Source organism: Nycticebus coucang, chromosome 4, assembly GCF_027406575.1.
Source record: "Nycticebus coucang isolate mNycCou1 chromosome 4, mNycCou1.pri, whole genome shotgun sequence".
NCBI lineage: Eukaryota > Metazoa > Chordata > Mammalia > Primates > Lorisidae > Nycticebus > Nycticebus coucang.
Window position 1 is genome coordinate 50,446,100 of NC_069783.1, and position 27,159 is coordinate 50,473,258.

Genomic DNA, 27,159 nt, shown 5'->3' on the forward strand with positions numbered 1-27,159 from the left:
GGTTTCTGGCCAGGCGTCCATCTATAGTTTCTGGCCAGATGTCCACAGACACCTCTCTCTGCTCAACTTTGCCTCTTGCATCATTGCCTCTGCCATCTGACAGCTTTGGATGTCAGTAAGTGCCAGAAATCATGTTTTCCTACTTCCAAGCCTTAATGGACACCTCAATCTTCCTGTGTTCAATTAATACTTGTCTGATCATGAACAATACATCATTTGACATTCCAATGATTATTTCAGACCCATGGTAAAAGAAAAGAGACTTGACATAGTACTTTGTTTTTCTGATTGAAATAAAGAAAACTAAATTATTGCTACAAACATTTTTACATTTCATTGCAAATATTTTTGTTAAACTATTCAACATTGGCTACATAATAACTGCCATGGAAATATAAGCTATACATGCACTGAACTGCATTACAGCCTCAACCAGTACGAAACTTAGAATTTTCTGTAATTTTACCTTAGAGACGGTCCTAGGAACTCCTCACAGAATTAGAGCATTGAAGAATAAGATGCAAGGATACTTGGTATAATGTTATTTTATGTATAAGGACCTGGTTTATAGAGGTACATAATACTTAGCACGCCATTCTCTTTAACATAAGAACTACTCAAAACCTTATCATTAGCTGGGCATGGTGGCTCACTCCTATGATCCCAGCAGTTTTTGAGGCCGAAGTGGGAGAATTGCTTAGAAGGCATAAGTTCAAAACCAGCTTGGACAACATTACCAGATCTTATCTTTACAAAAAAAAAATTAAAAAACATTTTTTTAAAGACCCTTATAATTTTGGGTGGTGCCTGTGGCTCAAAGGGGTAGGGCACTGGCCCCATATCCTAGAGGTGACGGGTTCAAACCCAGTCCTGGCCAAAAACTGCAAATAAATAAATAAATAAATAAACCCTTATCATTTTCCAGTTAAAATATTTTTAAAGGGCACACACCGAGATTTTGTAACGTAATAAAACTTTTTAAAATATAGTTTTTTAAACCTTCTTCACCTTGTCTTATATTGTGTGTGCCATAAAATTTCTATCAAATCCCATGTAATGCCAACTGTTCAACTCATATTGAATCTTTAGAAATTCTTTAATTTTGGTAAAATAAAGAGATCTATCCTCTTAACAAATTTTTGTGTATAGACTTTTAGCTACAAGCAGCCCAGTGCTGTATAACAGAGATCTCTAGAACTTTTTTATCTTGCGTGAGTGAAACTATATATTTTTGAGCAACTCCCCATTTCCTTGTCCATCTAGTGTCTGGTAACTACCATGCTACTTTCTGCTTCCACAATTTTAACTTCTTCATGTATGTAAGTGTAAATCTACAGTATTTGTCCTTCTGTGACTAATTCATTTCACTTATCATAATGTTCTCAAGGTCCCTGGAGCATACAATGGGTTTTCTTTCTTATTTTGTGGCTGAATAATATTTTAAAAGTTTGCATTTGTGTAAGTATATGTGAATAACATTTTCTTTATCCATTCATTTTTTCATGGATCCTTAGGTTGATTCCATATCTTGGCTATTGGGTGTAATGGTGCAATGGACATGAGAATACAGATACACCTTTGAAGTTCTGATTCTCCCTATCTTTTTATATTTTTTTTAATAAATATCCAGGTGTGGGATTGCTGGGCACTGAAATTTCCTCCTTTCATACTAAGACAGGATTATAAGAAAAGTTTTAGGGAAAATATCTCTTAATTTTTTTAAATTTAATATGAATAATAACAGAATCACTAGTAATCTAAAAGCAAGCAAAAAAAAACAAGTATTCAAAATAAAATAATATTATGCATAGGAAGGAGCACTATTTGGGCAGAAATTTTTAACTACAGGATAATTTCCTAAACTTTGGTAAGTCTAAATAATAATCATCAGTACCAAGAAACACTGATCAGACATCTACTGGAGCATAAAGCAATGGGTAGCAGGTATAGTCTTGCCAGGACTTCTTACATGAAAGAGGAATTTTATTTTTGTTCTATAGAAAAACATTATTTTCCCTTAAGCCTTTTCCATGGGACTAGAGAGAGAGAATAGAAAATGTTCCTTAGAGAAGACAAACCCTGAAATTTATTGAAGTTTCTTGAAACTACAAGGATAGAGAAAGTCTCTGAAAAGGTTTACAAAAATAAGAAAACTTATATTTGCTTATACAAAGCACATAGATTTAAACTAAAAATTATATTGCATATTCTTGCATAGTGAAATTTGAACCAATTATTTGTTGTCTGAAGCTAATAGTTGAAATCAGAAACATGGACATAGTAATATATTTCTATATCCACAGAGGTCCCTTAAATAAAGTAGCTGAGAACAACATTGTTTCAGATACTGTGAAAATACTTACTGATAATCCTTAAAACATTATGTAAGGTAATACTAGCTTCTTTTTTGATAAAACACCAAAGAATGGGTTAATATGTTCAAAATCATAGATATAGTGACAGAACTTGCATGGAAACATTCTTTTGCGAGACTACCTTTAACATATCACTTTCCTATAATATAAAATTATAGGAAATTTCTGTAATCATGAACTTGCAACATTAAGGTTAGAAACACTACAATGCAATGTATTCCACTATAAAACAGGAACTGTCCAACTGTGGTCACCATTTCACTAATACCTTTGAAATTTCACATAATGCATCTGACTGGAGCAGGTGATTTAGAAAATAAGATTTTTTTTCTATCCAGACTCCAATACAATGGTATTCAAGTGAATTTTAACTACCAGTCCATCAAAACCACAGTTATTTTCTCATAAAGTTCTTAGAATAGTGTGTGGTATATGGAATAAAAACCAATATTGGCCGTTAAAATGTCCAAAAGAATGGGAAATAGAATTGTATAGATGTGTAAATATTATTCAATATATGATTAACTGAAGAAGAAGTTAGAAAAATTAGAAAATGGTATTGATCCAATGCCATTTGGGAGTTATCATATATACATATATGTACAAAAAAGTTTACATATGTGTAAGTATGAAAAGCTCTAGATGCTCCAACAGTAGAATGTTAACTAATACCTCTGTTGAGTGATGGCTGAGGCATTTATCTTTATTTATAGCTCACATATTTCAAAAAGGTGAAGTCAATGCAATGACTTAAAAAAATTATATTTTATAAAGCCATCCTGAACAATTTCACACATTATCTTCTCTCATGCCACAGAAAAAGAATCAGTCCAAATCAGTCTTTTTTTTTTATAACCTCTTGGTGAGAAAAAATTTTTTAATTAAGAAGAATTTAAAATAAAAACAGGAATACTAAAAACCACACTGAATTAATTAGATCACTTGACATCCCAGAAGACTGCTTTTAAAGATCTTTGTCAAGATAATTCAGGCGTCTGCAAGATTTAGAATTACAAATTTGGTAGTGGTGATTTCTGACAATTGTTAAATTTAGAGTCATATTTATATCAGTTTTATTCAGAAAAGGAGACTATTATTATTATAAGTCTGTCAATCTTGCCTGTAACTCAGATTGCTTTGCATATACAATTTATGCAACTTAATCCGCTATCTGTAGGTATGGAGAAGCTATGTTGATCAAGGAAAGAAGTATGATACCTATGTACCACTTACATCAATTTTTACTTTTTTTTCTTATACTTAATTTTTTAAGCTATCTAAGAACAGAGGCTATGGAATTGTCACGTGTTTTTCACACTGAATTTAGTGAGTAATGTGTACTTAATAATGGAATCCATATTTGGCTACACTCACTCTGATCTTCTCATTGTATGATTTATTTAGAATTCTGCCATAGTGCATTCACTTGGAGACATTTTCATTCGGTTTGAAGTTCTAGCGACTAATTTATTAGGAAATGCCATCTAGATATTTTAGAAAAACCTCTCTACTATGTTTATATATGATTTTCATTTTTACTTTTGCTTCCTAGATCAATAACCCCTTATCAGGCACTAGAAAATTAGTTGATTTTTTTTTTTCCAACAATAAGAGTTGAAGTTGAAGTCACAACTTTATTGTCATTCTGATAATCCATTATCATTCACCAAAATCTATTAATCTTTTACCAATGCCAACTGTTGAATTAAAGTGAATGTAGTAGGAACCACCATCCCTGCATCTTCAAATAATCTCTGTAATCCTCCAGGGATCCACCATTACTTTTGATCTATTTTCATAAGAAGAGGTAGTTATACTACTTAGTGCTTTTCACTGCCTTCTCCTTCCATAATAGCCCTCATTCCATGGGTCAGAGAAGTGAAAATTCTTCCATTGCTAATTATGTCTGTTTAAATTGCACATTCTGAAACTTATGAAATAACCATTGGTTGGTTTGCAGAAGCACTGTGTATACAGTGAGATGTATCAAACTTCCATTGATGACCTCATTTTCATATTTGATAACAGTCAAGTTTTGGGTCTCCATATTTGTTTCAGTTCAAAGTATTTAATTACTCACTTTCTCCCACCCCCTGATTATTTCCCCATTTTTAATCAACAGTCATTTTCAGGAAAATTAGCAACATACATTTTTAGCAGGGCATCAGGTTCTTTCCTCAAGGTGACTAAACTTCATTCATGGGACTTGGGTCTGTGAACTGCCTCAATTCTTAATCTTATTGAGGGGCTGTAACTTTTGGTTTAGGTGGTTCAAGTAAGACTTCTTTCTTGAAACCTAGAGCTTTTTTGCTTATACAAATAAGTAAAACTTCAGTAGGCTCTTCATCTATTTTAGTTATAGAGATATGATTATCAACTAGCCAAGGCCAAATATAGCTGAAAATAAAACTATTCTAGTACTTTTTTGGATCCATGCTGTTACAATAAACTCTCCATTGCAGTAACAATAGCTATCATTTCTTTGAAGATTAAGTATCATCACTTCGCCCCTACTACTATGGGGTTCCATTATTTCCATCAAGCTTATAGATCACAGTTGTATGCCACCAATCCCTACTGTGATTCTAATTTACAGAGGAAGGAAGAAAGGAAGGAAGGAAGGAAGGAAGAAAGGAATGAAGAAAGGAAGGAAGGGAGGAGAGGGAAGGAGGGAGGGAGGGAGGAAAGAAAGAAAGAAGGGAAGGAGGAACGAATTATCGAAATATTTCTGCCTGTTCCTTGGTCTCGAAAATTCATAGAATGATTTTATGAACCACCACAGTAAGTAAAAGGATTGATTTTTATTGATAGATAAAATGAGAAGGAAAAACAAAGCCTCGAGAGCAGTGGAGGGGGTTCCTGATTTCATTGATAGATAAGAGGAGAAGGATCGTGGTTTTAAGCCATCCATCTCTACTGTGATTCTGATCTGTAGAGAAAGAAAAAAAGACAGAGAGAGACAGAAGGTGAGAAGGAGAGAGAGACAGAACAAGAGAAGGAGAGAGAAAGAAAGAAAAAGAGAGAAGAAAAAGAGGGAAAGAAAGAGAGAGAGACAGAGGAGAGAGAGGGAAGGGAAGGGAAGGGAAGGGAAGGGAAGGGAAAGGAGAGGGTGGGACAGAGAGAGGAAGGAAAGAAAGAAGGAAGGAAGGAAGAAATTACTGGAATTTTCCTGTCAGGTTCTCGGTCTCAGAAATTCAAAGAATGAATTCATGGACCTCCACAAGTAAGAGGATTGATTTTTATTGATAGATAAGAGGAGAAGGAAAAACAAAGACTCCAGAGCAGTGGAGGGGGTTCTTGAATGGGTAGTCCATTTTGATTCTCTGTTAGGGGTTTATATGTAGCTTCTTTTTCCCTACAGGCAGGGGGTTTAGAGAGATGGAATGCATGTTTAAAATATGTCACAGCCATTGGTGCCAGAGGTTTGTGGGCAGAAGTTAATTATAAAATTGCCATTGTGTAGGAATGTTGTCTTATTTAGGGCATCCCATACCTCCCCAGGAGAGGAAGCTTAGATGGATATTGACCAAGCTAGGGCCCAGAAAATGGGGTCTGTGTTCATCCCTAGGAGACCTGGATCAAAGGAAAGAAAGATATAGAACAATCTCTTCAGACATTATTATAGGGTTCCTTTCATAAATTTATTTCTCAGAACTGTCATTTAAATAATGCCTTCTGACATGTACTGGAGTGTGTAAGCAAGTCTTCCATGATAAATACACTCTATTATTTCAATCTCTATGAATTTTTGTATTGTTTCTGTTATATGACACCAAGGAAGATCTGGCATTTAATCTTTAAAATGGGCCACCTATGGGTCCATATTTCAGTTAACCAGGAAGCAAAATGTTAGGACCATGCCTATCTATTTGACCTAAAACATTGAATCTGGAATCTCCGCTTCATAAATTCATACTAACAAATGTGGTGCAATTGAACTTTACTTTTTAAAAATTTGATCTCTTGATCCTTTTCTTTTAAATTGGTTGAAAGATATGTTGCCACATGATTCTCTAGATTTCCATTGATATATGTGAGCAAAATAAAATAATTGCACCTACACCCGAATCACACTTTGCATATTGCTCTAGACAAGAATATGTTAATTGATTTCTGGTCTAGATTCAAGATGAGCTGAGCTTCTGTATTTGGACTACTGGTCAATCACTAGAGCTCACCACTACTGACTTCACTGGTATTTCAAACCAAACACCAGAAATCTTTAAACATTTCTTCTAGTACTATCTGATTTGAGATATTTCAGATTACATCACAGCAAAGGATTCACAAATAGTGTCAGTAATGAAATCATATGTGAATTAAGTGTTTATAAATCTTTAATTTCTTCATGAAATTTCTTTTTTTTTTCTTTTCTCTCTCTCTCTCTTTTTTTTTTTTTTTGTAGAGACAAAGTCTCACTTTATTGTCATCAGTAGATTACTGTGGCATCACACAGCTCACAGCAACCTCCAACTCCTGGGCTTAGGCGATTCTCTTGCCTCAGCCTCCCAATTTCTTCATGAAATTTTGATATCTATCTGTAGTAATTAGTTGTTACATTTTGTTTATTGGTCACATCATCATAAAACTATTTGGACAAATATTCAATTATTCTCAAAAGTTTGAGAGTATTAAATACTTCCAATGTAATTGTATGCACTATTAATGTTTATTGATGAATCTTTCTAGAACATGTATTGTACATCACCAACCTGTGAACTACCTACTAAAAGTAATTTCAAATTTGTTTTCTTAATATTTAATTAATATTAAAACTCTTCATAATAATCAGTTTGTCATTTTTCATTTAAGGATTTTAAAATGTTGAATATATTCACACAGGTTCTTTATTATATCTCATTTTTTTCTGGACCGGTCAAGTTTTCTTGCATATAGTCACAGATACAGAGACTAGTCTGTATGGTTAAGGTCAAAGAAAAATATGTATAATAGTAGAGGTTATGGCAGGAAAATAGTACTGTTTTTCAGATAACATCTGCTTTGGAAATCTAATTCTCATTCTTCTATATGTACATAACAAAAGTAACATTTAGGCTCAGTACTTATAGCTCACTGGCTAGGGTGCCAGACACATACACTGGAGCTGGCGGGTATGAATGCAGCCCAGGCCCACCACACAATGACAACTACAATCAAAAAATAGCCGGGCATTGTGGGTGCCTATAGTCTCAGCTACTTGAAAGGCTGAGGCAAAAGACTCTTTTAAGCCCAAGAGTTTGAGGTTGCTGTGAGCTGTGACTCCATGGCACTCTTCTCAGGGCAACAAAGTGAGACACTATCTCAAAAAAAAAAAATAATAATAATTGCCATTGTCAAGAATGTAAATAAACATTATATCTATAATGATTCTTTTTTGTTGTATACTGAAATTTTTTATAATCTTTATTTCCCAGAATTATGTCACAGCTAATATATCAACTTAAGGCAGAATTCATAATAAAAAGCCTCTTGCCCTATCACAAATGACAGTGAATCGCTATCCACCAGCTCCCTTAAACTCAATTCAGAAAACAAACTAATAAAAGTAATTATGAGATGAACCATTGGGTTACAGAATAATGTATGCAGAATAACCTTTCCTGCTTCTGGCTTCCTTAGGATGCAAGATTCATATTCACACGTTTAAGTTCATATTTTCCTTCTTAGGACACAAATATGGAATAGTGCATTTATTGAATCTTTTATAAGTTTCCTAAATTCTAATTTCTAGATCAAGATCCAACTTTTCTAATGATGTCTTTGACACAATGTGGGTAAGAAATTTGCCATTTAATATGGCAATTCAAAATATCAGCAGAAAGATAGTCCTTCTGCTGGGTCCTTGGTCTCAGAGATTTGAGGAATGAATCCATAGACCACCATAAGTAAGTGAAAGGATAGGTTTTCTTGATCGATAAGAGGATAAAGAAATTAAAGCCTACAGGGCAGGGATGGGGGTTCCCAGTGGGTAGCCCTTTGGGGCCTTCTCTTTAGAGAAGGTGTCTGACCCTGCAGGCAGGGGGCTTTAGGGGAATGAAATGTATGTCTGGAATATGTCATAGTTGGCCAGGGATCTGTGGGCAGAAGTTAATTTTAAAACTGTCCTGTGCAGGAATGTGGTCCTGCTTGGGGTGTGCTCTCTGCTCCTAGAGTGGCGGCTTGGGTGGAACACTGGTCCACCTAGCTTTCAAGAGCCTGCTGGGCCCAGAGGTTGTGGATTGTGTTCAAGCTGGCTTGTGAGCCTGGTTAGGCTCAGAAAATGGGGTCCACGCCTACCTCTGAGCAGGGGCAAACCTGCATCACCATGATTTAAGAATTTATTTTAAACTATTTTTGATCTGATGGAATTTTCAGTCAGAATAGGTCTTGTGACTATACATTCCATGTGTTTACTACCTACTGTGAAAAATAAGTGCTTACTCTAAAGAGGTACAAACCACTACTTTCACTTCCAGGAGGTCCCTTCTAATATTATAGGCTTAATAAAAAAAAAAAACACAGAAGTTTACCCTTTTATTCATATTTTAGAGCCAAAAGTGCATTGAGAGATAGAATCTTATTGTTCAGAACAAGCTTAGTCCCATAAAGTCAGCGACTTTGTCTAAGTATCAGAGAATAGCAATGTGTTTGTCCTCTTAATAGAATCTCTTAAGCCTAACGATTCATGTCTTCATTGGCTTCTCAAGGGTTCCTTTGACTATTTATTCAACAACAAACATGTGTTGAAAGTATAGTAGTTGCCCTTACAGAGTTTGCATTTTAATCAGGAAGAAGCAAGAAACAATACACTAACACTAACAAGTACATAAATTATACATAATTATGTATAGTAATTATATACACACTGCATATAGATACTACTGTAATTATGTAGCATTTATATGTAGCATGCAAATATGTATATATGTGAATTATATAGTACACAAAAGAATGATACACGTGATGCAATAAAAAACAGCCATAGAGTAAAGATGATATGCTATTTAAAATAAAATAGTAAGAACAGGCATCAATGGCAAAAATAGGAAATACTTTCTTTGTGATGATCTTTTCTTTGAGAAAAGATTTAAAGGAGTTGAGAGAATTAGCACTGCAGGTATCATTGCCACAGTGCAAGCTGGTGGGAGTAGAACATTCACCTTTTGGGGCAACTAGCCCCAAACTTCACAGTGGTTCTTTCCCAGTGCTTGATGGAGATGGGAGAATGAAGGAAAATGAAAGATAGACACAGATATAAAGTTTTAAGAACAGCATGGGATCTTTGCTCTTTACTGTGAGGCTTCAGCAAAGACCAAGACTCCAGGCTCGCTGCATATTTATTTCATACATCTAGTAGGGGCAGGCCAAAATCTTTATGTCACAATTCTTGCTGGGCTTGCATTCCCCAGTTAAACTATATTTGAAACCAGCTATGTTTATTAGAGGGATTTACCATTTACTATTATTGCTCTAAGTTATTTATGATCTTAACACAAATAGAACATGAGACAGGGAACACAATCCAGGAGCAGGATAGCAAAGAAGACCCCAATTTAGGCCCGACACACAAATCACAGGAGTGGCAAATAACACTCAAGAAGCCTTGTGCTCAGATGGACTAATGCTTCTGACCATACAGAAGCCAAAGAAGAAAGGAGATACTTTTCTCCATATCTAGTTGGGAGCTACTCTTGCTCTCTTTAATGAGGTTCAAACATTCTGCATTCCCTAACTCTCTATAAGCGCTCACTCACCCTGAAAAGACAGCCCCACCTGGGCTCAGAGACCTTCCAGCAGAGTTGCACTGGGTGAAATTTCAGCAAGGTAGCCTGTAGAGTCTTAAAGGGGCTAAGTCTTCAGCAGTGCATTTTGCACTAGGCTTTGGGTTTCTCTGATCCACTTCTCTCCTGTCGCTATTCCCTTTTGCCCATCATCTGCAATCATTTTCTTAATTCAATTCCTAACCTACTTACAACCAACAATTGAATATTGGTTTTAAGCTTATTAAATCATTATTACATAGCAATGCAAGCACATCCAGATATAACTTCCCTTAAGTACCCATATGTACATCCACAAAACTCATTTGAGTATTAGCAAGGAAACCAGTGTGACTGGAGTAAGTAAGCAAAGAGAGAGGAGTAGGAAAAGAATCCAGAGAAGTTATGATGGTTCAGATAACAAAGGGACCAGTAAGCTATTGCAACCAGCTTGGCCATTTCCTAGAGATGATGGAAGACCACTGCATGAATTTGAACATAGGAATTACATAATCTGACTTTTACTTTCAAAAGTTTACTCTCGCTGTGGTATGAGAATAGACTGTAGAGGGTAGAACATAAATTCAGAAGCAGAAAGACCTTTTAGGTCAGGAGCTTCCTGCAGTAGGATAGGTGAGAGAGAATGATGATAGAATTATAGAAATACCTTAGTGGCCATGATGGCTAAAGTTCCGCTTCTAAGATCATATTGACTCAAGTGTGCTGCCTCTTTCTGCTTGTGTGACCTTGAACAAAATAATTAACTTTTTTATAGATCAGTTTCCACACTCCTAAAATTGGCATACTACTGTATAAAAATTTCTGAATCTGCCTTTTCAATCCTGATCTGTCCTTTAAGTGCTAGTTTTATATTTCTAAATGTCTTATTAACTTTGGACCCTGTTTAGACCATGAAATTTGAAGCTCCAAATGTGCAGATTTAAATATATGTATGTTACAAAAATAGAGAAAAATACAAAATATTCAAATAGGAAAGAAATGTGAGACAGTAAAAAAAAAGTTTAGACTAGAAAGTGTTATGATTAAAAATAATATTCTTCTCCCCTTGGGAATGTCAGCACCTGCAGATATATATTGATAATAAGATTATCATATTGGCAGGGAGATGAAAGGGAGAGTAACAGGAAAGCTTGAAACACATGTACTTTTTTCTGTAGTGAAAATAGAGAAAGAATGCTTGGTGAAGAAGAAATTGAAGTGATCAAAGAAATGAAAGAAGAAACAAATTCCATTACTGAGAACAAGGAAGAGATGTTTTGAAAGAGTGAATGTTAAATGTGTTACTGATTCACAATCATTTAGTAAATATGAATAAAAAGATCTTGCATTTAATGATTTTCTAGACTATATTTTCTATAAAAGAGAAGTATGTGAAAAGAAATTAGACCACAAGAAAAGAAGTATTAGTGGCAAAAGATTTGTATGTGTTCTTGGATGGGCATTAGTTTGAGTTATAAAGTACAAATAGCAAATGGTGATTCTAGTTTGAATTTTCAAAGCACCATCCTGCTATTTAATGTATTGTTCTCACAACAGCCCCCAAGAGGCCAGTAAAGCAAAGAAAATACATATAAAGAAACTAAATCTGGACCATCAGTTCAGAGTGTCACTAGACCACACTGTTAGCCTTAAGAGAGGACAATATGCTACTCTCACGCATTTCTGTCATTGTTTTAATAAGAACATAGAGATAAATATTTTCAGTGTCAAATATGTTTCCCAGCCCAAATATTTTTCAACCTTGGATGGTGATTGCAGTGACGAAATGCAACAAAACACTGACAAAATTTAACAATCCACAAGAAGAGTCTATTCAGCCTCTGTTGAGGTGTAATACATCACATTAGAGAACTGGAAGTTCAAAGTGTGCCCAGAATAAATGAGGAAACTGCAAACTGCAAGGACAGACCAACCACCGGTCTGCACTAATGGGGGGTTGTGGCGGTTAGAATGTGTTTCTCCAGAAAACAGTAACTCTTCCCAGCACATTACTGCAATTCCAGGTAGAGAAACTGTGTGGGGATGAAGTGTTCAGGTGGGTAACGCTCTTAAGGGGTCTCTAATCATCACTTCCATATAGAAGAGAGAATACATTCTCTTTTGCATAATGATGTTACTAACACTCCACATGGGGAGAGCACCTGTCCCTATTACATGGCATTTTAGTGAATACTTTCTTTTATGAAGATTTACAATGCATTTTGAATGCCATTTGCTGCTGGAGGACTGTGGCTGTCCGTGTATAGGTTCCCCGATCTCTGCCTACCAAGGTACTGCAAGGGGTATATCAGGTGGTGTGTTTACTCCTCCCTCTGCCATAAGCCACTTGGTAGTATGTGAACGTGGAGTATTAAAGGATACTCAGATTGCACTACCAAAATGCAAGTGACAGAGTCTCCTTTTGGCAATCATGTCCCAAGTCCCACTTACTGCTTGTTGAATTTCAAGCAGAAAAACAAGAGAGAAATCCTAAACCTCACTCAGTTAATGTGCAAACACAATGAAGTTTTCATGGATAAGTGAAGATTTATATTTAAAGTTGGATTGACACACAAGCCTGCCTTGCTAAAAACAAAACAAAACAAAACAAACAATGTTTCAGATGGAGGAACAACACTAAGGTTCTGAAAGTGTCAATTAGGAAAGTGTTATCAGGGATTCCACCCACTCTCCACATCATATTTTTCTTTTTAGACTCATAAATATCCTATTCAGCCTTGTTTGATGCTTCAACAGAAACTGCCTTTGTGTTAGAAGTGTCTTGGGAAACAAAGGCTGGTCAGTAAAGGGACGAGTGGCCTTTACTGCCTTTGGGTGTATTAGAGAGGGCAGTGGAGCCAAGCAGTGGGCCTGACAGTGGGTTCTCAAGGAGCACATTGAAGAGAAACTTCTGGCATATCAAAGTCTTGGTGTGCTTACATAATGATCATGTCTCTCGCATAGAAACACATGATGAAACTTATGTACATGAATATATATTAAAGGCCCCTGGGTGCTTGCCTTTGTAAAAGGGGTGAGATTTAATGCTACCTTGAATTCTAGCACCAAAAGCTAAGGAATCCATAAACAAGGATGTCCTATTTATCAAAATTTAAATGCAAACATTTCACCAAAATGGGTCTTCTTCAGTATGCCCTACCTACTAAAGATGACCAGCTACTATGAAAAACCCAGGAGCCATTCCTGACATGTTGAAAATGACATTGAAACAGATTTCCCTTACAGTTCCTGATGGTGTGTGGGTGTGATTGAAATCCTATCAAGCTGCTTTAACAAGCATTTAATGGAGGATTTATGATAAGGTTGCAAAAAGAGTTCTGGTATCCTACATGGCTACAAATTTTGTTTTATATTACTGTGTGTATGTTGTCTTCATAAAGATAATGAAATTGGCTAAATTGTTCATTTAGGGACTTTACTTTGGAATATATTTGAGACTTTCAGGACAAGCCTCAAAGAAGGTGCAAAGCCAACTCTTCAGGAGCTGAAGTCAACTTGCCCCTATTTTCTCAATTAAAATTTCTTACATTGCTTGCTGCCCATCGATACCTGGGCAGGTTCATTACTTTGGTGGATGACTATGAGAGAAAGTCCTTCAAAGGAAAGATAGCTGGAAGTGGCAACAGTTTCTGGAGATGAACTTGAACATCCATTAGTCATATTTTCTCATGCATGAAACCCACTAATTGGCAACCATATCTGTTGGTAAAATAAATATTTAGCCTTAGTGTCACCCAACTATCTGAATTATAATCTCTATGAGGGGAGATATGTTGTCAGTTATGTTTAGAGCTGCATCTCTTCTGCCTAAGACTGTGTCTTGCAGCAGTAGTTATACTCAATAAATATCTTCAAAACAATGAATAAATTCCAATCTCTGATTCATCACTCAATCCCATAAACCTTATTCACTAAATAATTGTTAGTGTCTGTACGGTATATGTACGGTATTTGTCTTATCCTAAAAGAAGGTTTCTGAATCAGATTTACTCTGACATATAGCAATGACCATCTTGGTCCTCCTCCTTCATTTCTTCCCTTCAGTGTGGTGCACTGAGAGCCAGACATCATCTTGCACACGTAAAAGGGATTTTTGCATGAGAGGAGAGGGACCCTGAACTTAAGACTCTGGGAACTTCCATAGAAGCTGGACAACTACTGCTCCTCTGCCCCCAGAGAAGGAGAGAAACTTTGCTTGCTAATGACTTAGAATCTTGTGGAATGGAAATGGCTGCTCTGAGTTTCATTGCCCTTTGAAATGCAAACACATAGCTCCAGGGATATCAATTTCTAAATCTCTCTGTAGCTTTCTCACTATCTCAGTTTTGCTCTTCTGTTGCCCTTTAACTTCTGAGAAATTTCTTTTGACTCAGGTCCCAGTTTTCTTTGCTTAGAAATCCCTGACCATGCAGAAACATGAAAAGGTTCATATTATTTTCTGGAAGTTCACATATTTATATCTCTTCTACTGTGTTCACTACCTTGACCTCTTACTTTCCCACATGGACTGCAGTGATAGCCTCCTCTTCATCTCCTCTCAGGCCCTGCCGACACTGTCCCCACTCAGAATCCAGAAAGTAATCTCTAACATGCAGACTGGACTGTGGCATGGTCCCAATAGAACCCAGGTTATGAACCTTCTGTCTCAGCTTTTGGTCTCACTTGCCCCTCAGCCTGGGTGGCCTCTGCACTTCCCTGCTAGAGTGGTCACAGCTTTCAGATTCTTATTGACATCATTGTTCATTTCTTAACAGTACTCTTTGTCTTAGCCTCCCTTTGAAGGGAGGACCAGTACTCAGCATCACCTTCATTGCTGCTGTTGAGGACCCCGCAGTGCTAGCTGGATCTGAGTTCCCCTGCAGATCCATGAGAGTTTTGTCTTTTGCAGCGGCTGCCTGGAGGGGCCAGTACAGGACAGGCACTGACAGGTGGAAGGGCTGTTAAGAGAGATTGAAGATGACAGGAATCCATCAGACAGGCGAATCCCTTCTTGTCCCAGGGAGAGTACTGCTGTCCTCAGTGATCACAAGCAGCCTTTTGAGAAAGTCCTGTGTGACTAGGGAACGAGAAATGTTTTCTTGTAAAGCCAGGGTCAGCTGGCTCCCGGACACCTGTATCGGCTTTCCTCCCTTATTTATGCTTTCTCCTTCCTCTTTCTTCGTTAGGAGTCCAGTCCCACGTAAGCGTTGGCCAATAAGCATTTTTTTTTTTCCAGGAAATTCAAACTTTTTTTTTTATTGTTGGGGATTCATTGAGGGTACAATAAGCCAGGTTACATTGACTGCAATTGTTAGGCAAAGTCTCTCTTGCGATCATGTCTTGCCCCCATAAAGTGTGACACACACCAAGGCCCCACCCCCCTCCCTCCATCCCTCTTTCTGCTTCCCCCCCATAACCTTAATTGTCGTTAATTGTCCTCATATCAAAATTGAGTACATAGGATTCATGCTTCTCCATTCTTGTGATGCTTTACTAAGAATAATGTCTTCCACTTCCATCCAGGTTAATACGAAGGATGTAAAGTCTCCATTTTTTTTAATGGCTGAATAGTATTCCATGGTATACATATACCACAGCTTATTAATCCATTCCTGGGTTGGTGGGCATTTAGGCTGTTTCCACATTTTGGCGATTGTAAATTGAGCTGCAATAAACAGTCTAGTACAAGTGTCCTTATGATAAAAGGATTTTTTCCCTTCTGGGTAGATGCCCAGTAATGGGATTGCAGGATCAAATGGGAGGTCTAGCTTGAGTGCTTTGAGGTTTCTCCATACTTCCTTCCAGAAAGGTTGTACTAGGTTGCAGTCCCACCAGCAGTGTAAAAGTGTTCCCTTCTCTCCACATCCACGCCAGCATCTGCAGTTTTGAGATTTTGTGATATGGGCCATTCTCACTGGGGTTAGATGATATCTCAGGGTTGTTTTGATTTGCATTTCTCTAATATATAGAGATGATGAACATTTTTTCATGTGTTTGTTAGCCATTCGTCTGTCGTCTTTAGAGAAAGTTCTATTCATGTATCTTGCCCATTGATATATGGGATTGTTGGCTTTTTTCATGTGGATTAATTTGAGTTCTCTATAGATCCTAGTTATCAAGTTTCCCTATTCAATAAATGGTGTTGGGAGAACTGGATGTCTACATGTAAAAGACTGAAACTGGACCCACACCTTTCCCCACTCACAAAAATTGATTCAAGATGGATAAAGGACTTAAATTTAAGGCGTGAAACAATAAAAATCCTCAAAGAAAGCATAGGAAAATCACTGGAAGATATTGGCCTGGGGAACGACTTCATGAAGAAGACTGCCATGGCAATTGTAACAACAAAAATAAACAAATGGGACTTCATTAAACTGAAAAGCTTCTGGACAGCTAAGGAGACAATAACCAAAGCAAAGAGACAACCTACACAATGAGAAAGAATATTTGCATATTTTTTTTAAGTTTTAATGTTTATTTCCCCAAGACAGCCTAGCCTGCACTCTACTTGGATAAATGTTTCAAGCTAGTTTTCTGCTGCTTCTAGTTTTAAATTTTAACTGTGTTTCTGATGACAAGGAATGCTGCAAAAATACTCTAGTTCAACAAAGAGTTATGATCACAAAATAATTTCTATCCATTCTACAGTGTTTCAGAATTACCAGTTGATTTTTAAACACAAAGTAGATATAGATGCTGATGGTGGCTAATCTGTTATGTTTCTTATAGCAAACTGTTGTTCATGTAACACTTGTGCTCAAAGGGGAAGGCACACGATTTCCTACAATGAGCTACCTTATAAAGAGTTCTTTTTGTACAAATTAATTTATGTCACATTTAATTTAGTGTGCATGACCTCAAAACTGAGGTATTATTCCAATTTATAAAAACCACTTGCATAACTTTTATGCAAGTTTTAAAAATACAAAGTTTTCTTCCTAAAGTGGCTCAAAATAGATTGTTCATGGCTGCCTACATCTAAGATAAGATTCTAAAACAATTGAACAGATTAGGCATATTATTAAAGGTGTTCAAACCATTACTTGATTTGTACATCTACTCAAACCTCTTCATTGGTCTTTATTCAGCAGTACATATGCACCGAATTCCATTTTAGAAGTTTCTATATCATTTTCATAGAAAACAAAGTTTGAAAACAAATAACATTTAAACACAGCACGGTATTCTACCACAACTGAAACTTTCTTCTTCTTCTTTACAGGACTCAACAAAATCTAAAAATGAACTATGCTGTAGATTTACCTCATGCAAAGATCTTTATGTTATCTCTGAAAATGAAAAGGATGGCCTCTGAAGCACATTTTACTGTTTTATACTATTATGGCAACTTGTGTACTGCAACGCAGTCTATTTGGAGGGGAATTTATGATTTTTTTTCCATGCAAAAATCTACACAAATTAGTTTTAATGATATGGAAAGCTTTTCATAGCATCAAACATTCATCTGGTGCAAATGCACAGGGAAACCTTCCTGAAAAGTTTTCTGACTTGAGAAGTAACTTAAAAAAGCCATACTAAGTAAAGTAAATAAAAACTAAAAAAAAAAGGGAGGGAGGTGAGAAAAGGGAAGAGGGAAAATAGAAAACACAGGCTGCAGAGTAAATCAATGTCTGCTGGCAGGGGAAAGGAGTCACGGCCCGGCCATGGCGGACGACAAGAAACTGGACAACCAATGGCTCAAGAATTTCAAGAACAAAGGCCCTGGCTTGGAGACAATGAGAAGACAATGGAATGAAGTTGTAGTTGAATTAAGGAAGAATAAAAGAGATGAACGTCTCTTAAAGAGGAGGAATGTACCACATGAAGAGATCTGCGAAGACTCTGATACAGATGGTGATTATAGAGTGCAAAATACCTCTCTAGAAGCTATTGTACAAAATGCTTCAAGTGATAACCAAGGGATTCAATTAAGTGCAGTTCAAGCTGCTAGGAAGCTTTTTTCCAGTGATCGAAATCCACCAATTGATGACTTAATAAAATCTGGAATATTGCCTATTTTAGTCTATTGTCTTGAAAGAGATGACAATCCTTCTTTACAATTCAAGGCTGCATGGGCTTTGACAAACATTGCATCTGGAACCTCAGAACAAACTCAAGCAGTAGTTCAATCCAGTGCTGTGCCACTTTTCCTGAGGCTTCTTCATTCACTCCCTCAGAATGTCTGTGAGCAAGCAGTGTGGGCATTGGAAAATATCATAGGTGATGGGCCCCAATATAGAGATTATGTCATAAGTCTTGGAGTTGTGAAACCCTTACTTTTCTTCATAAGTCCTTCTATTCCTATAACATTTTTAAGAAATGTTACTTGGGTTATGGTCAACTTATGTCACCACAAAGACCCACTACCAACAATGGAAACCATTCAGGAGATTCTTCCAGCCCTTTGTGTTTTAATTCATCACATAGACATAAATATATTGGTAGAAACAGTCTGGGCCCTGTCTTACCTTACTGATGCTGGCAATGAACAAATATAAATGGTAAGAGATTCTGGAATAGTTCCCGATTTGGTTCCTCTGCTCAGTCACCAAGAAGTTAAAGTTCAGACTGCTGCACTTAGAGCTGTGGGCAACATTGTTACTGGAACCGATGAGCAAGCACAAGTAGTTTTGAACCATGATGCTCTTTCACACTTCTCAGCACTCCTGACACATCCCAAAGAGAAAATTAATAAAGGAGCTGTATGGTTCCTCTCTAACATCACTGCAGGAAATCAGCAGCAGGTTCAGGCAGTAATGATGCCAATCTGGTACCAATGATAATACACCTTTTGGATAAGGGGGATTTTGGCACTAAGAAAGAAGCTGCTTGGGCTGTAAGTAACTTAACAATTAGTGGAAGGAAAGATCAAGTGGCCTACCTTATTCAACAAAATGTTATCCCACCTTTTTGCAACTTGCTGACTGTAAAAGATGCACAAGTTGTGCAAGTAGTACTTGGTGGATTAAGTAATATATTAAAAATGGCTGAAGATGGGGCAGAAACCATAGCTAACCTTAGAGAAGAATGTGGTGGTCTGCAGAAAATTTGAACAGCTTCAAAATCATGAAAATGAAGACATCTACAAATGGGCCTATGAGATCATTGACCAGTTCTTCCCTTCAGATGATATTGATGAAGATCCCAGCCTTGGTCCAGAGGCAATTCAAGGTGGAACATTTGGTTTCAATTCATCTGCCAATGTACCAACAGAAGGGTTCCAGTTTTAGAAAGATGTTGTGGAAGTTAGGTACAATGCAGCACTGCTATATATATAAAGTTTGATCCATCAAGCTTGGCTCATGGGATCTGCTGCTGCATTAAATCGGGAAAGAAAATGTGAAGATTTCATTTGGAATCACAGAAAATGCCCAAATGAGGTCAAGATGGTGAGTGGGTGCAAGTGAGAATGAGTGGCAAAATGTAACAAAAACTTCACATGAATGCTTATTTAGGTTGTTCAAAGTAAAAACAGGTCACAGATCTTCAGGGCCTGAGAAGGAACATTGCTTACTCTTTATCAATTGAGGAGAAAGTACAGTACTGTCACCTTCAAGCCTTGTAAGCGTAAAAGAGAACAGGATGCCCATATAAGTCAAAGGAAAATGAGCCCAGGCCTTGCTATGAAGCAATGTGTGAGTGGACAATGTTGAGTGAATGTCTGGCTCAGTGATGGAGATCCAGGTTCATTTTTCAAGTCTAGAGCTCTTCACTCATGAAGCAGACTCCTAGTCCTGGAGTGACTGTGTATGAGAGTGTGGTTGTGGTGCTGTATGTGAACACATGTAAGCTTGATTTGCCTTCAGGGGGCTAACAAACCTAGTAAATCATCAAAATGAGATCCTAAGTGTTAATGTACACTGGACGTGAAAACAGAATTTGTTTCTTATTTTAAAGAGAATAAACACTGGGATTATTCGTGGCTCTACAAAATGGGAGACCTGGCACCTGTTACTCATCTGGAGTCACTTTTTTCCCTGCCCTTGAAGCTCCAAATTTAGATTTTCTTTTATTTATTTAATTACTTTTTTTTTTTTTTGGAGAGACAGAGTCTCACTTTATAGAGAGAGTGGTAGAGTGCCGTGGCGTCGCACAGCTCACAGCAACCTCCAACTCCTGGGCCTAAATTTATTTAATCACTTTTTATTCCTTCAAGCAACAGAAGCTTCCCAAGTACCCTCTATTTTTCCTCACTGCTTACCCCACACTGACCTCCCCACCTCTATAATTTACATGGAGCCTTCAGTTCTCAGCTTAAATTTTATTATTTAAGGTTTCTTTCTTTTTTCCAAGTCTAGGTAAATTTTACTTCACATGCTACTACATTACTCTGTACAAATTTTTCACAATTCTCTACAAACTTCTAAATAAATAATCTGTGATACAAATATTTATCTGTCTGATGTCTGACACCCAACTACAAACACCAGGGAGGCAGAAATAATGTCTTTCTTTTTTTCTTTTTCGGTTGCCAACCCAGTGTTTAATAAGGCTAAGAAAGTCATGCATTCAATGAACATTTACTGAATAAATGAAAGAGTATATAAGCAAAAGAGCTAAAAAACGTCTTTTTTTGCATTTTGAAAGTGATGTGGCTTGACAGGGTTATTTAATTACAGCAGTGTTTGAAGTGCTGTATTGTTTTCAAAAGCACAAGACATGGACCTGTGTAGAACTGTGGCTTACCTTGGAGAAACTGTCTACTTAAAGGTCTGTTAATGCTGTAACAATAAGGCCCAAAGGGACACTACTTGACTTGTTTCATCATTTCTTAATTAGAAGACAAAGTTCTTTCCAAATTCATCAGAGCCAGAATATATTTTGTATCTCAGATGGTGTTGTGAGAGAAAGTCACTTTCTGCATATCGATGCTTAGGCAACAACAGCCAAATATACAGTGATGGTCCCATAAGATTATAACACCATATTTTTACTGTCCTTAGATGTTTCTGTGTTTACGTGTACAAATACCACTGTGTTACAACTGCCTACTGTATGAATAACAGTATTATGTTGTACAGGTTTGTAGCCCTAGGAGCAAGGTATCTAGTACGTAGTAGGTTATACCATGTATGTTTGTGTATGCTATGATGTTTCCACAATGTGGAACATTGATGTGTCCACAATGACAAAATTGCCTAACAACATATTTCTCAGAACAAGTCCCTGCGTTCAGCAGAGCATAACTGTATTTAAACGTGTCATGGCTTTTCTCTCACATGCCAAATCTGACATTTCACATGTGAGATATGATTTGGGGAATCTCAGAAGTAATTGTCAAACAGGGGTAGATCTGTATAGGAAAGCTGGGATCTAGTTAAAGAAATTTTACAGTTTGTAGTTGTGACCTTAATTGTACTTGAAGATCTCTATGACCACAGGGAACATGAGCCTAATTTGTCCCAGAGAATTTTTCAGAATCCCAAAGTATTTCATATTAGCTATGATACCTTTCAGACAATGGAGATTCATCAAATGATATGTAAATGGTCTGTTCACATGTACTTCAGTGTATTTATTTATTCATTTTTATCAGTTTGTCTAAAATAGAAGAACCACAGGAGGGGAGGATATTAACAAGTTGGAATAAGATTATGTACCTGGGTCATAACATTAATACAAACCACAGTCTTAAAGAATATGAGAAAATTTATGTTGAGCTCTTTTCTTGATAATTTTGTTAAGTACTGGATGTTGAACAGAATAAAAATCCAGGTAGCATTCCTATGGTTGATATCATAGGTCATGTGCTTATCAAAGGCAAAGGTGATGTGTTTTTCTCAAGATTGACATTGCTTGTTGAATTATGGTCCTCAGACTATCCATCTTATAATTTAAGATGTATGTTAAATTAGAAATTTTGCTTCACACATTAGTCTGAGTGAATTATAATTTCTGATGATAATTTCAGAAAATCTTATTGTAAACCATCATTTCAAGCGCTACTTATTAATGCATGTAAGTTGAAAACCATAGCTCTAAGCTACAAGTTCCATACAAGCTAGGGAGGGAATGTCATGTCGACCAAGTTTGCTAGTATTTGTCAAAAGACTAGTAGTGTATGATATCGGTTTACACAAGTATGTTGAGGGAGTTAAGACAATCAATAGAACAAGGAAAGCAAGCTACATCTTCCTGTCTAAACTATTTCCAAATTTTCAGAGTAAGACTCGCAAGAGTTGCAGATGTACAAGGTGTCCATAAATTCTTGTGCAATTTAAAATAGTTGCCTGTTTTAAATTACCTTAATTGTATTTGAAGATCTCTATGACCAGAGGGAACTCTGTAACTCTTTTGCCTATAATTTAAAACAGGCAACTATTTTAAATTACACATGAACTTTACGGACACCCAATATACATATACAACTTTACTTCTTCTCACTAACTTTGTCTTTCCCAAAGTTAGTGCTACTTCCTAGATATCAAAGAAAAACTGAAATGACTATAAGATACTGTTGGCATCTAGAAAGTCAGCAAAACTTTGAAGAAATAAAAATAGTTTTTGGTGAATTTGTGAAAAATGATTCTTTTTCTTGGGCGGCGCCTGTGGCTCAGTCGGTAAGGCGCCGGCCCCATATACCGAGGGTGGTGGGTTCAAACCTGGCCCCAGCCAAACTGCAACCAAAAAATAGCCGGGCGTTGTGGCGGGCGCCTGTAGTCCCAGCTACTCGGGAGGCTGAGACAAGAGAATCGCTTAAGCCCAGGAGTTGGAGGTTCCTGTGAGCCGTGTGATGCCATGGCACTCTACCGAGGGCCATAAAGTGAGACTCTGTCTCTACAAAAACAATAAATAAATAAATCAAAAAGAAAAATGATTCTTTTTCTTATAAGGTTATATCAAAAGGCAGTCTGGAGATGTTCATAACAAGTGAAAAATGAATATCCTTTGAATTACTCATTCCGTTGATGGAAATTAAACCTAATCAAACAAGTGTGAAAAGATACAGATATAAGGGTGTCCATTGTTATTATTGCCTACTATAGGAAAATAATCAGGAAAGCTAACATTCTATTAGGGGGATAAAGGGAAAATGAATACTTAGGAAGTCTGACATTGTTTTGATTCTTGATTTGTACTGACAGAACTTTTTGTGTTGTGGATAATTGGCTGACTTCCTGGTGCACTTTGATACTGTTTCAGGGCTGATTGGTACACCCATGTTTCCTCAACAGTGATACACGGCTAGAAAAGTCATCTTATCTCTCCAGAGGTCTTGGCAATCTTCCACTCTCCTTTGCTTTTGTTCATAAAGTGAGCTCCTTTGGGACCATTTTTGGACACACCTTTCTCATGCCAAGATTTCAGTTAAAACTTTCCAGTTTCTCTATTAATGTTTACTTGGGCTGCTCTGCTTCTCACAATGAGTCGATGAAGTTGATGCAGAATTCAAAAATGTTTGTAATGCTTTCACCAATTCTGCTTGTTACTGACTGCCCTGACCTCTCTTCATCAGTGATACATTCTCTCCCTTCAGAAAAACATTAAATCTGTTTGTGTAGTGCCATTTTCTTCATGGTATTATCCCCTTAAACTTTGACTAACATGTCCCTGATTTCACTTCCATTCTTGACAAATTTAACAAGACATTTAGTATTTGTTTATGAAATTAAAGCTCCAACATTCTCACAACAGCACACAAAAACTTGCAACAATAATGAACACCACTCAGCAAGACACCACCACACGTTGACACGGACACAACCATGAGACACTGATAAACGAAGGTTATCAGTTCATATGAAGGTTATGAATCCGTACTGAGTTGTTTGTACAGTTCTACCAGCGTAAGACCATTGCGGCAAGTTCACAAATTCAATTTCCAGCCTTCATATAATGATACTTCTTCCTTTTGGAAAGTTTGCAGCTTGTAGCTATTATAAAAATAATATAGATGGTTATGATATGGATGTATAACATCAATTTTTAGTAAAACAATGTTACTGAGTAGTATATATATTATAGCATACTACTGCATATAAAATGTATATTTTCAATATGTATGACCTTTATTGTTCTAGAAAATTCCTGGAAGCCTACAAAGAAAGCTGTTAATAATAGTTATTTCTATGTAACATGGTCAGCAGTGGATGATTTAGGTACATATGCTTTTTACTTCTTACTCTTTATAATTGTTTAATTTTCCTGTCTTTAAGCTTATGTCACTTTTTAAAAGAAAATTAATACAAACTTTTGGATGGTGTACACAAATATGTACAGGAACCTCAATGTTGTACCATAGATACTTTTCAGATGACAAAAAAGATTTATAATTAAAATAATTCAATATATAACTTTGTTAAATATTGAAAAACAACATTTTTCCCTATTATATTCCTAAGATATAGGTATGTGAATATATTAGTGGCATAGAAAAATATTAACAAATAAATACAAAATATTAATAACAATCATTTTGGGTAATGTGATTCTGATAATTTTCACATTATTTATATTTCAAACTCTTCCTAAATCTATGGTGACAAATTAAGAAAAAGACATTTTCATTTTGTTTTAAATAATTAATTTAAATTATTTGTGTATTTATAATACTACACTTCTAAATTGATCTAGTCTCTTTTAATATGGAAAAAAATCAGCTGCTGTTCTATTTTAAAACTCTAGCTATAGTTAGATGAATATTAAATTTCCATCAATTAACACATGAACTATTAATTGAAATGCACTTAAATTTACCATAATTATTTTTAGAAATTGAATTCATTGCACATATTTTCATATTAACATAAAAGTCATAGCATCTTCTATTACTCCTTTAATATTATATTAATTATTTGTCAATTAGATTTATTTCTATCATAATCATTAAAAGTTAATGTATTTCAGTATTCTAATATAATTTTGTTCCAAGCCAATATTTAAATGCACAATTGATTCTGTCTCTGGTTTTTTCAACTTTCAACAGGTCAAATAGTTAACTAGTGCGGACTCACGCTTAATTGCTATCATCTGTCAGTAGTTAACCCACCCAAATTTTCCAAGTCTACTGTCATATTCTTGAATTAAAAGAGAACATCAATGGCTAATCAATTAATTGTTCAAGCAGTCATCAGATATTCTAGGAAAGGAGGAATCCTGTAATTTTGGAAATAAAATTTAACATAATCATTGTATGTTATTTCTCATTTGAAATGATTTTGATAGGGCTAACCCTTAGAATCTTAAGTATGTCATTAGTGATACAGAGTAAATATAGATCACATTAATGCCAATAAACAATTAGTATTAGTCCTCAAATACGTATTTAGTAATATTTTCTACATCAAAAATGCCTGTGCACATGCATGGTCATTTTTTTTTCTTTATATGTTTTACAACAGTAAAAGGAAAATATTTAGATAATGTTTTAGAATCTAGCTGAAATGTGGGGCCAGCTACCCTTTTTGGAATAGTACTTAACTATTAGTACTTAACTGCAAAGACATGCAGCTTTCAAGAAGAAAGAAAAGACCAATCACAGGTTTTCTCCCATCTATTTTTTAGTTTTCAAAGACAGAGTTCCCAAATTACAGTAATCATTAAAATGTATAGCAATCCAGGATCCCAATCCACTTTGTATTTACTCTTAAACAGAGGCAGGGGCTGAGAACTCATAGCCAAGTTCTCAAAGCTTGAGGAACAAATGCTTCAAAGGATGGGAAAACTTTGACCTTTTTTATGATGATTCCATTGGAACATTCAATCATGGTTCTCTTACATCACGCAAAGTCTATACAAAAATATCTGTTCACAACTTTTGACCTAATTTGCTTACCAGGAACTATGTGACTTTATTATCTCACAGAAACATTACAGATGCTGTAAGGATAATTTGGCTAAAAATAATTTTCCACACAAAATTTGAAAGCATATTTTTCTTCCTTTTAGGCAATATGCATAATTTCTCCTTATGGAAGAGTTACACGAATTTTAGAATGGTTATTAGTAAAAGGATAAAAGGCTTTATTTCCATGAATACATTACTAAAAAGTATACTCATTATATGGTGAGTCTTAGGAGGATTGTTCAGGGCTACAAGTGGAGAATTGACCAGGAATTCTCCATAGCTGTTAGATATTTAGCTAACTTCCTTTACTGAAAAAAGAAAAAAGTAACTAATTAATATGATCTAAAACAGTTCCAAATACATTTGAGTATGCAAATGGTTGTTGAGAATGAGATTTAGGTTACAAAAAGGAATAGTATTTTGTATTTGCCCTTAGAATGGGATGGTTAAGGAAACAGATAATGGAGCTGTATTCTCTAAATTTAATTCCCAAATCCAACATGTATTATCTGTGTGACCTTGGACAATTTACATAAGCTCTTTGTTCCTCAATATCTTCATCTGTAGTGTATATATATATATATATACTATATATATATATATGATGACTGGGAAGGTTAATGGGTTAACATATATAAAGTAGAGAATAGTAGGTAATAAATGCAAAATTTTTGTTAGTGCAGGTATCAACCTGTCTAGAATACATACATGAAATTCTGAATATATACATGAAAATATAAACAATGAGTGACAGTAAAATCTGCCAAACATTAATCAAAAGGTATGAACATATATGCATATGAGTTTCCAGATATTATGGGCTTAACATGAGTCAGCATAGGCAGAATTTTTACATAATACATTTATTTTCTGTTGCTATGTGACAAATTAGCATAATCTTAGTGTCTGAAAACGACACTCATTTTATTAGTCCAAAGTTAAATTCAGAATTTCATATGCATCTCTAGGTTTTCTCTTCAGGATAACACAAAGCTAAAATCAATAAGCTGGCTGATCGGAGTTCTTGTCTGGATTCAGTTCCTCAGAGTTAGAGGACTGAGGTCATCATTTTTTCTCACTGTCAGCCAAAACCACTCTCCTTTGCAATAAGACACCTGCATTCCTTACCGCCAGGTCCCCTCTATCCTCAAGCCAGCACCGCTGTCTCAAATATTTCTTGTGTTTCAAGTTTCTCTGCTTTTCAAGAGTTCATCTGATTAGGTTAGGCCCACTCAGATAATGTATTTTACAGTCA

The 27,159-nt window shown here is 36.0% G+C and overlaps 2 pseudogenes across 1 annotated transcript; one reads left to right on the forward strand and one right to left on the reverse strand.

Annotated features, from left to right (window-relative positions):
- Window positions 1-14,745, reverse strand: part of LOC128584300 (inactive serine/threonine-protein kinase VRK3-like) — a 141,334-nt pseudogene extending 126,589 nt beyond the window's left edge.
- A 3,012-nt stretch (window positions 14,746-17,757) lies between these two features.
- LOC128583864 (importin subunit alpha-3-like) lies at window positions 17,758-19,372 on the forward strand (annotated as a pseudogene). Its single transcript, XR_008379567.1, has one exon. The product of XR_008379567.1 is annotated as an importin subunit alpha-3-like (transcript).
- The last annotated feature ends 7,787 nt before the right edge of the window (window positions 19,373-27,159 follow it).